Source organism: Chrysoperla carnea, chromosome 1 (assembly GCF_905475395.1).
Source record: "Chrysoperla carnea chromosome 1, inChrCarn1.1, whole genome shotgun sequence".
Classification (NCBI taxonomy): Eukaryota; Metazoa; Arthropoda; class Insecta; order Neuroptera; family Chrysopidae; genus Chrysoperla; species Chrysoperla carnea.
In genome coordinates this window covers 57774335-57783874 of record NC_058337.1, presented here as the reverse complement: position 1 = coordinate 57783874, position 9540 = coordinate 57774335, and the positions used below count along the sequence as shown (strand labels likewise).

At 30.1% G+C, this 9540-nt stretch overlaps 1 protein-coding gene across 2 annotated transcripts in view; it reads left to right on the top strand.

The window, feature by feature from the left end:
• Positions 1 to 2749: 2749 nt before the first annotated feature.
• Positions 2750 to 9540, top strand: part of LOC123291065 (neutral ceramidase) — a 30600-nt gene continuing 23809 nt past the window's right edge. The window contains exon 1 of one of the 2 annotated variants that reach the window (XM_044871508.1): positions 2750 to 2845. The gene's annotated coding sequence lies outside the window, so the exon portion shown is untranslated. The remainder of the gene's footprint in view (positions 2846 to 9540) is intronic. The other variant, XM_044871506.1, reaches the window with a different exon arrangement.

Sequence of the window (9540 nt, the reverse complement as noted above, 5' to 3'; positions counted from 1 at the left end):
CGATTTGCAGTAAGATCTGTTTTGAAACTAGCTGGACTCGTGAAGAATTCCGCAGTGCGGTACCAGATAGGTACCTAAAAGCAGTAGGTGGTCAAAAACAGTGATCAACATCAACAGTAATTTACCTTATTTATATTTGTAGGCAATTTTATTACAGATAAGATATTCAAATTACATAATGAGCGAAATTATAATTCATTTTTAGTCAGCAAAATAAGCTTGAAAATGGGAAATAAATCATAGAATTTGATAAAGAAATAAGGAAAATATCGTGTGGACAGGAAAATACATTCTAGAGAAATAATATATAAGATTCTGAAAAATCAAAAAACTTTCAAATCGCTAGAGATTTAATATATTCTTCACCAACTCTAAGACTCATGCCTTATACACAGCTGTAGTTTCTTGTTCTTAAGCCATTTTTAGTTAAATTAATAGATTTGCAGCTCTTTCAGAAACCAGTCAAGGTCATAAACTTTTTGTTCACATAGTGTAGGCGCTGGATGAAGTTGAGAGTGTCAAAGATGAAGATGGTGTTTTGTCAATTGATTTTTGTTCAGAAAAGTTGTTTTGTCAATTGATATTTCGGATGTTGCCAGAAGTCATAATTTTCCAATTTTTGTGCACCACCCCTCCTCTACAGAGGGGGGGGGGTGGAACAGTCAAACGCCAATTTTTTGAAAACGGCAGACTTTATGAAAAAATCACAAAAAACCAAAAGTAGTTTTTAATTGGTTCAAAAAACGACATTTAACTGTTTCTGTGGCGGGATGGGGAGGCTTAGAGGTTTATGTAAAAAAAAATTGTTGCAATAGGATTTTTGGCAATATCCGGCATATTAATCTACAATCTTTTCTGAACTAGACAAAACAACAATTGACAAAATGCGGTCCTTATATTTTGCACACTCACTTCCATCCATTGCCCGCTCTTATAGCAAGATTACCTTCAATAATAAAATATTTTAAGAGAAATTTCAGCAAACAAGTAATTTGTTGAAATAAAATTAGTAAATCAATTTGCAAAATGATCAGAATGAAATAGTATGAAGCTGAGTTTTTGACAAATTTTATGCTTCGCCCTTCCTGAAAATGATTTTGCTGAAAGCTATGTTCGTCATATTTGACGATTCTTTGTTCATATTTGATGATCAGGGCCGGATTAACCCTCAACGGGGCCCTAGGCAACCATCAATTTGGGGGCCCTTTTTTTCACGTCCGTTCCCTTCTTTTTTCGATTAAAAAATACAAACTTTTATCTTTCATAAAAATTTTATTGTCCCAATGTAATAATATCAATAAAATTACTATCTACATTTTAAACATGTCGTTTTCTACATTTGTTTTCGGCAAATTCATCAATTATATCATCAGTATCGATTTTGTTCAATAAATCTGACTCAATGCAAAGTATACCTAACATCTCGAATACGCTGTTTGGCGTATAACAGCGTATTTAAACTGTATTGTGTTTGGCGTATAGCAGCGTATTTAAACTGTATTGTGTTTGCTGTATAGCAGCGTATCTAAACTGTATTGAGGTTGTTGTATAGCAGCAGCGTATCTAAACTGTATTACATGCGTTAATTTAGTATGAACACTGATGTGATTTTATTTCATGAATATTGATGAACTTTAATACGAACATTTTTCTATGTATATTAATTCTTAATTAAATTTCTAAATTATCCTGTACGTTGTTTAGTTGTGTCCTATTTGTCCCTGCGCAACCCCAAATATTACAAGTTCTGATTATATTTTTCTTTCACTCTCTAGAATTTTATGTTTGTAAGAAAATTTTAGAAGTCTTTTTCATTTTTCGGGGGCCCCCTAAAATCGGGGGCCCCAGGCAACTGCCTATTCTGCCTACTTGTTAATCCGGCCCTGTTGATGATTCTTTGTTTAAGAAAAACCCATAAACATCTACAGAACTGACATTGAGTTGATCGATTTGATTCACCCAAGTGAGTTGCATAAACCTAGAATAGTTCATTTTATTTTTTCTTAATGCAACGTTATTCGAGTCTGTAAACTCAAAAACTGGTTGATAAATTTTAAACAAGTACGCAAAGAATCTAATTTTAACGATAATCAAACAAACTTAACCACAATCAAACACGCTTCCAAATAGTATATTTTCTTATTGTAAAGTTTCACAGAAATCCAAAACCTAAAATTGACTGACTGCAAAAAGTATGTGCTCCTTTGTCTCTTCACTTTTATAACGACACAAAAAGCGTATCTTGGGTCAACATAAATGGTGGTCAACCGTTAAAATTTTCCTCTTTTTATATTTGAATTAGGACCCGCTTGATAAAAGATAAAATTAACACCTGTTTAATCATCCATATCCAGTGATAATTTTCATTGTTGCCGGTCCTGTTTATGTATACACTTTTCAGTTAACTTGTTTTAATAATATTTATAATAATAGTTGTAGCTGTTTCATTTTCAAAGGTTGTTTAAAATATAAAATTATACAGTAAGTGAGTGTTTGTCATTATTAATCTTGATATTTGTTTTTTTAATGTCCACTGCAAGCGTATCTACAGTGTTATTAATATCTATCTGTTTATTTATATTATTGTGACTTTGCATCTCACATGTGTGTACTCTATCTGTATAAAACACTGTATTTAAAAAAAAAGTTGATTGAATTAAAAAAAAAATTGTGTGATTCATCTCATTTAATTTATGTTATAATTTGAGTCGAACATTGTGAATAGCTCAACAATTATTCTATTGTGTTAAAACTTTGTTATTGTCAACTTCTCAAACAATTATTAGATACCTACTATTGTTGTTATTGTTTTGGTGAATAACGGGTCAAGTGTGTATTGTTTTAGGTAAGTAAGAGTAATATAATAATTTATTTGACATTGTTTTAAGCATTTTTCGTTCGAAGTATTTATTCCAAAAATCTATATCTCAACTAGATAATAAAAAATATGTTTATCAAAACTGGAAGAATATAGTTATTGTTTTCTTCTCAATGGAAATAAAATTTTCAATTAACTACATTATTAGTCATCAGAAATTAAAGAGGCTAGTTTCTTGACTATTTTTATATAAAAAAATGCGCTGAATACGTAGTGACAAACAAACTTGTAAACCATGGGCTTCATTGTTAAAAATTATGATTTTGAGCGGCAATTTTCATTGTTTTGATGTTTTTTGACTTTTCAAGGAAAACGGTGCGTCGGACGAAAAAAAGTTAAGATTTTAAGAACTAATTGCGACCTTTTATCTTTGACCGTCGCCAAGGGGGATTGATCAAAACGCATTTCAAGTATATTCATGGTAAAATAGGTTTAATTTTAAAACACTGCCATTTTCGGGTTTTTTTCTCCTATTTTTTTATTTGAATTATTTATCAAAATATTGATTAATGATATTGCTAGTCTGTTTGTTAAACGTTGTCCAGCCATTTTTATTGACTGATTTTATATGACAGAAAACGCTCCACTTTTCATATATACCCAAATAGTTACTAGTGTAAAAATAAGTTCGCGACCTAAACGCTAGTGTGAAAATATTAATTAATGTAATAATGACATCATTGAGTATTTTTGCAGTATAAAAACAGTCGGTTCGCCCGTCACAAAGTCGGTTTGCTTAACATAATGAAGAAATATTTGAAAATAAATGTAATATTCTTCAAAAAATTATTAGTATTTCTTTATCTAATTTCCAAAGAACCATCAATAATTATTTGTAGTGTATGACTCGAAAACTACTCGTTGAAAAATTTGGTGCTCGTGAGAGCTTTTAATAAGAACGATCCGAAGAACATTTTGGAGGAGGTTTGAAAAAGTTTCACAGAGAGCCATTTTCTTAATCATATAGGTACTACAACTATAATATATGTGCAGCTTTAATCGCCCGTAGCTCGAAAACTATCCGTTAAAAATTTTTGTGGCCGTGAGCTTTTGATCAGAACGATCCGAAGAGCATTTTCCTATCTAGCATTCCTAAGAGCATTCACCCATTTTTCTTTCTCAGTTAGGATTAAAATGAAATATTTATCATCAAGAAAAGTTATAGAAACTGAGTTTTACCATAATTTATTAATGAGAGCACTCAATAGAACGAAATTTTTTACAGCATTTTGAATAAGATTTATTTTGAATCATGTTGTGTTGTGATTTTTTATATCTTGATAAAGGAGATGACATGCATCCTGTTCAAAAAATCCTAATCTTCTTCTGGGTGATAGGTTGATAATGGGTGATAAGACAAGACTTTTGTTTCCTCTACACTTGGCTGGGAAATACTTCGTCTTTTAGCTATGCGAATTTTAGCTGCTGGAATGGATTAATTAAAATTTCTGTCTGACTGCCTGGACTTGGTGGTCAAACAAATATTTTAATTTAAGCTAAAATTAGAACTGAAAAAGGCTAATGGAAGGGGTTAAAAATAAAATTATTGGCTGACCACGTGATTATAGGTTCATTTAGGTTGTTTCTATAACACCCATCTAGAAGGTTAGAACATTTTTAAGTAGCCGAAATACTTCCAAAACGTCGGATTTCCTCACTAAGTGTAGAGGAAACAAAAGTCTTGTCGCATCAGTTTATTATAACCTAGCTTGCAAGCATCTTAAATTGAATATGAGTTGAATATAAAATGAAACAACCCTTGGTGGGTAGAGTATCTAATAGCCAGGCCAATAAATTTCACATTAGCCCTTATCTTTTGTTTGTCCGGAGAAAAATTGTAACATTTAGTGGGGGTTTTATGCATAACCTTCAATGTTATTAACAAGAAGCCATTCAAAACTAAATATTTTTATTCTAATTACGAGAAAAAGTACCTTACTTTCAAATCAACAATTTTTGGAATAAGAATCAAGATGTCATATTTATACTAAATGAACAAAGTATTTGTTAGCTCAAACAGGGCTTTAATAGTTTATGATGACCAATCCTATCTAGCAACACTACATTTGGACAACTTTGACCGAATTAAAATCCATTTTGGTTCTTATACTAAAAGATCCAGCATACCTACATTTTCTGGAATTATTTTTCTATCAGTAAAAATTTGTGCATGTGAAGTCATGGGGTAGTCCAATTTTTTTGGGTAAGGACGATATTGAAAGAGCTTCACTAATTAAGTTATAAACCTGGCAAACGTTTAATTGCATGACGCCTCTTTATTGAGTGTTGGATCAAGTCTACAGTATCAGAGAGTTGATGATAATCCACCTATTAAAATAAGGGAAAAATAAGAGAAAAATTAAATGTTCATCTATTTTAAGCCGATGGTGTAATTAAAAGTTTGCCGTCCCATAAATTAAGTCTTGCAGTTCAATATCGCTCTTGGTCAGTTTTGTCTATAGTATTTGAACTACCTAATCATTCAAACAATTTGGGCATTAAACTATACCACAATGATTGCAGGGGCTTTAAACGAGCGTAAGACCAATATCTTATCATTAATATGAAAAGAAAAAAAAGTATATATATAAAAATTTTTTTTTCTAGTTAACCAAAAACTAATAAACTTTTTTCTAAGAATTTTTGAAGATAGCTTTATAATAATTCTATTCAGGGTTGTTCAATAAGATGTTAGCACTTAAATGGGAGAGACACAATTGATATAATATTAATTAATTAATTTAAGATTCACACTTTGTCTAAAAAGATGTTACTTAAATGAATGATGCAATGTGTATTTTAAAAATTATTATAAGAGTAATATTTTATTATATCTACTAATTGTGGAAATATCATTAAAAATTTGACGTTCTCGCAATAACTGAGTGTATGCAAATAATTTCGTTTTAAATTTTTAGGGTATATTATCTTAGAACTTCTGTTATGGTCTAAGAGTCGATCTTCACCCATCTGATAACCAAATTAGACATATTTTATATGAAATTTTATTGATTTTTAAACATTCCTATCATACTTTTACTATTGTAAAGTGTTAACACATTTTTTTAATTAAATTAATTTTAATCAATTTGAATTAATTTCCATGAACGTTGTTTTCGTAATTAAATTATATTTCTTTTTACACCCATTTCGATTGGTTAATAGACCGGTGTAGTTCATACCTATTCGTTGTGTGCATAGTCATGGTAGGGACAATAAAATCGATGCCAGCGCTTCCAGTGGAAAATTTTGGCGATAAAGGACGCTGTTATGACTAATTTGCAGTTCTTTGCATGTTAATGTTATAGAAAATGTCAAATTAAAATTATTGAAAAATACTAATTAATTAAACTGAATGCATAAAAATTGTGAAAATAAGAAATCAAATTGCACAAATATTATTTTTGAAATGTAAATTATCATAATTATTTATTTAAATTTGTGAGACAATAATATTAAATTTTCAATGTAAGTCATAACTGCAATCCATACAATTCTATAATTAAGTAGTGTATCCTTGTCATGGGAACGAAACTCGCGCACGGTGCGAATATTGAACTGTTCTTATATGGTTTGAACAGATCTACACCCGTCTGTTAAATTAATTTAATTAAAAATAGCCATGAATATTTTTGGATAAAAAACTATGCTAGGAGTGTTAAAAAATCAATAAAGTTTCATAAAACATATGTCTTATCTGGGGTTGACGATCGACTTTATAACGTCTCTTGTACTTTTAGGACATTAATAAAAATTAAAAGAAAATTTTATCGATATATTCCATCTTTTTCGAAATATTGAAGCCTAAAGATTTAGAATGAATCACTTATAGAAGAAATACTTATTTTCTTAGTACAAATACCATTCATTTCATCAAAATATTTTTCATGTTTTTAACTAACGAATATAACGATGACTTTAACAGCTTAAAGTTATAAATTTAGCATCGTAAGGGATATTAAAAAATTTATCTGCTTATAAAGGGCAATAAGAGAACGTGGTTTTTCAGGAAATGTCGTTAATAAAAAAAGAATGATATTTATATTCATACCGATGATGAATATCCTTCTCTTACAATAACATTTATTGAAATAGAATTAGAGATTTAGACGACCTTCGGTTACAATTTAGTATACAGCGCATTACTTTAGAATGTAAAAGTATAATGGTTTAAGCATATCTACGTATTGTAAGAAAAACGCTATTGCTGCGCATAAATTAGCAACAGATAAACAAACAAATATTGATTTTTATGTATTAGATAATAAGCTATTTTATTAACCCCCGAACTAAAAAAAGGAATGTTATAAGTTTGACCGCTATGTGTGTGTTTGTCTGTCTGTCTGTGGCATCGTAGCGCCTAAACGAATGAACCGATTTAGGTTTCCGTACCCGAAAAAATTAAAAAAATGGCGATGATATTCAAAATCGGTTCAATTAGGAAAAGGTTTTACCAAAAAGGTAATACATAGAGAGTGTTCTTAGACATGTTTCAACAAGAAGAAGTCAAATGTGAGTTTAGGGTTCCGTAACCGAGAAATTTGTCAAGGGATTTTTTAATTTTGTAAATTTCACATGTTTAAATTATATATTACCCCAATATTACGACCTCAAAATACACGCCCTGTTAAGTAACATCCTTTTAGATAATGTTTTCCCTCATTTACTTAAGTGGTAAAATTTTTTGGAAAAAATGTCTCCCATCTACGTTGTAACATCTTATTAAACAACTGTGTATATAAAATTTCCAAGAAAATTATTGATATTGAATTTCTAAGAAATTATATAGGCAACTGGTTGTACATTACTGTTTTGATAAGTAAAATAAATAAACAAAAGTTATTTTTCTATTTTAATTGGATATAATATCTATTGCAAATAAAATAGTTGCAATGAAAATGGCTTTTTGAGTTCAGATCAGTAACTGTTTGACTTAAGACTATTGTGGTTTTCAAAGTAAAATTACAGTCCAATTTATTTTTTTCTTTGATTATGATTAATACTATCATCATTTAAACAATACCACTTACAATTCTAAATTCTATTTTGTTAAAAACGTGCTACGTCGCACATCGCACTCTGCCCCCCATGGTGTATTGTCGTTAAACGGTCTAGATTAGGTATATTTACCTACTTTGAAATTATCTTGAAATTTCGTTCATTTTTTGAAATAGCTTAATATCTCTATAATTTATTTTTTAATAAAATAAAAATGATGATTGAAAAATGACAACAAATTAATAGTTTTTATTTTGGGAAAACAGTCGACAATTTTAATATACATTTTTGTAAACCACTTCTAATGGACTCAACAAGTGTTTAATTATTTTTTTGATTAATCTTCGAAAAAAATCAACATATTCAAAATCAACAAAAATGGTGAAACATATGAGAAAACTTAGTTGCTCGAACTCGAGATCTGTGAATTTTCCACCTGCAGTTTAATGGTCAAATTTGTTGCAAATGAGTTCAAATATAAACTCCTATAATGGTAGGTCCACACGATACCAACTTCACACATACTTCTATAGAATTTTGTCTGCGCAACAAATCAGTGCAAACAAAAGTCGGTATGATGGTAAAGTCTGAGTTAAAATAGTCTGAGCATGGAAGTTGGAAGTATTCCCATACTAATGATAAGTCTGCACATACATTTCGTCACCATATTTACATGAACATTTTTACGCAGACTTTCAGTCTGTACAGATATCTGTACAAACAAGAGTCTGTATCGTGTGGACCCACCATGCATAAGTTGGCAATTTTATTAACAAACAGCCTATATAAGATAGAAAGTGAATAGTGCCTAAGTAATTTCGAACTGTGGTTTATTGCGTTTAAATTACCTCTCATTCCAATGCCATCGGAAAATATTAAAGGGATATCTTCAAGTGGTAAAAAAATTATCGTTCTTTCAAAAATTTTCGGTCGTAATAACGGTCAAAATGAGATCACTTTCGTAGAGTTCCGAATTGCCTACTATTCAGATTTTCATTCTCCTAGGTCTTATTGTTTCCGAGAAAATCAATGAAAAAGGTTTTCGATAAAAATCGTTGAAAATCGATGAAGTTGTATATTTCTATGTATTTGAGGTTTTCAGAGAAGTTCTACAAACTTATAAAATATTGGTAATTGTCAAGTTACTTCAAGTTTTTGGTTTATTTTGTTTGTTCATTGCGTTTAATTTTAAAAAACACCATCCTATATTAATTAATAAAAAACTGAACAAGAAACTTTTATTTCTGTTTTCACAAACACACATAAATATGCATGCATTTTTATACCATGCATATACATATGTAATATGCAAGGTATACTAAGTTTAGTCCCAAATTTGTAAGGCTTAAAAATATTGATGCTACGAAAAAAATTTTGGTATAGGTGGTCATAAAATCGCCTAATTAGTCCATTTCCGGTTGTCTGTCCGTTTGTCTGTCTGTCTGCCAACACGATAACTCAAAAACGAAAACAGATATCAAGATTAAACTTTTATAGCGTACTCACAACGTAAAAAGTGAGGTCGAGTTCGCAAATGAGCAACATAGGTCAGTTGGGTCCTGGGTCCGTAGAACGCATCTTGTAAACCGTTAGAGATAGAACAAAAGCTTAAATGTAAAAAATGTTCCTTATAAAAAACAAAACAGCTTTTGTATATACATTTT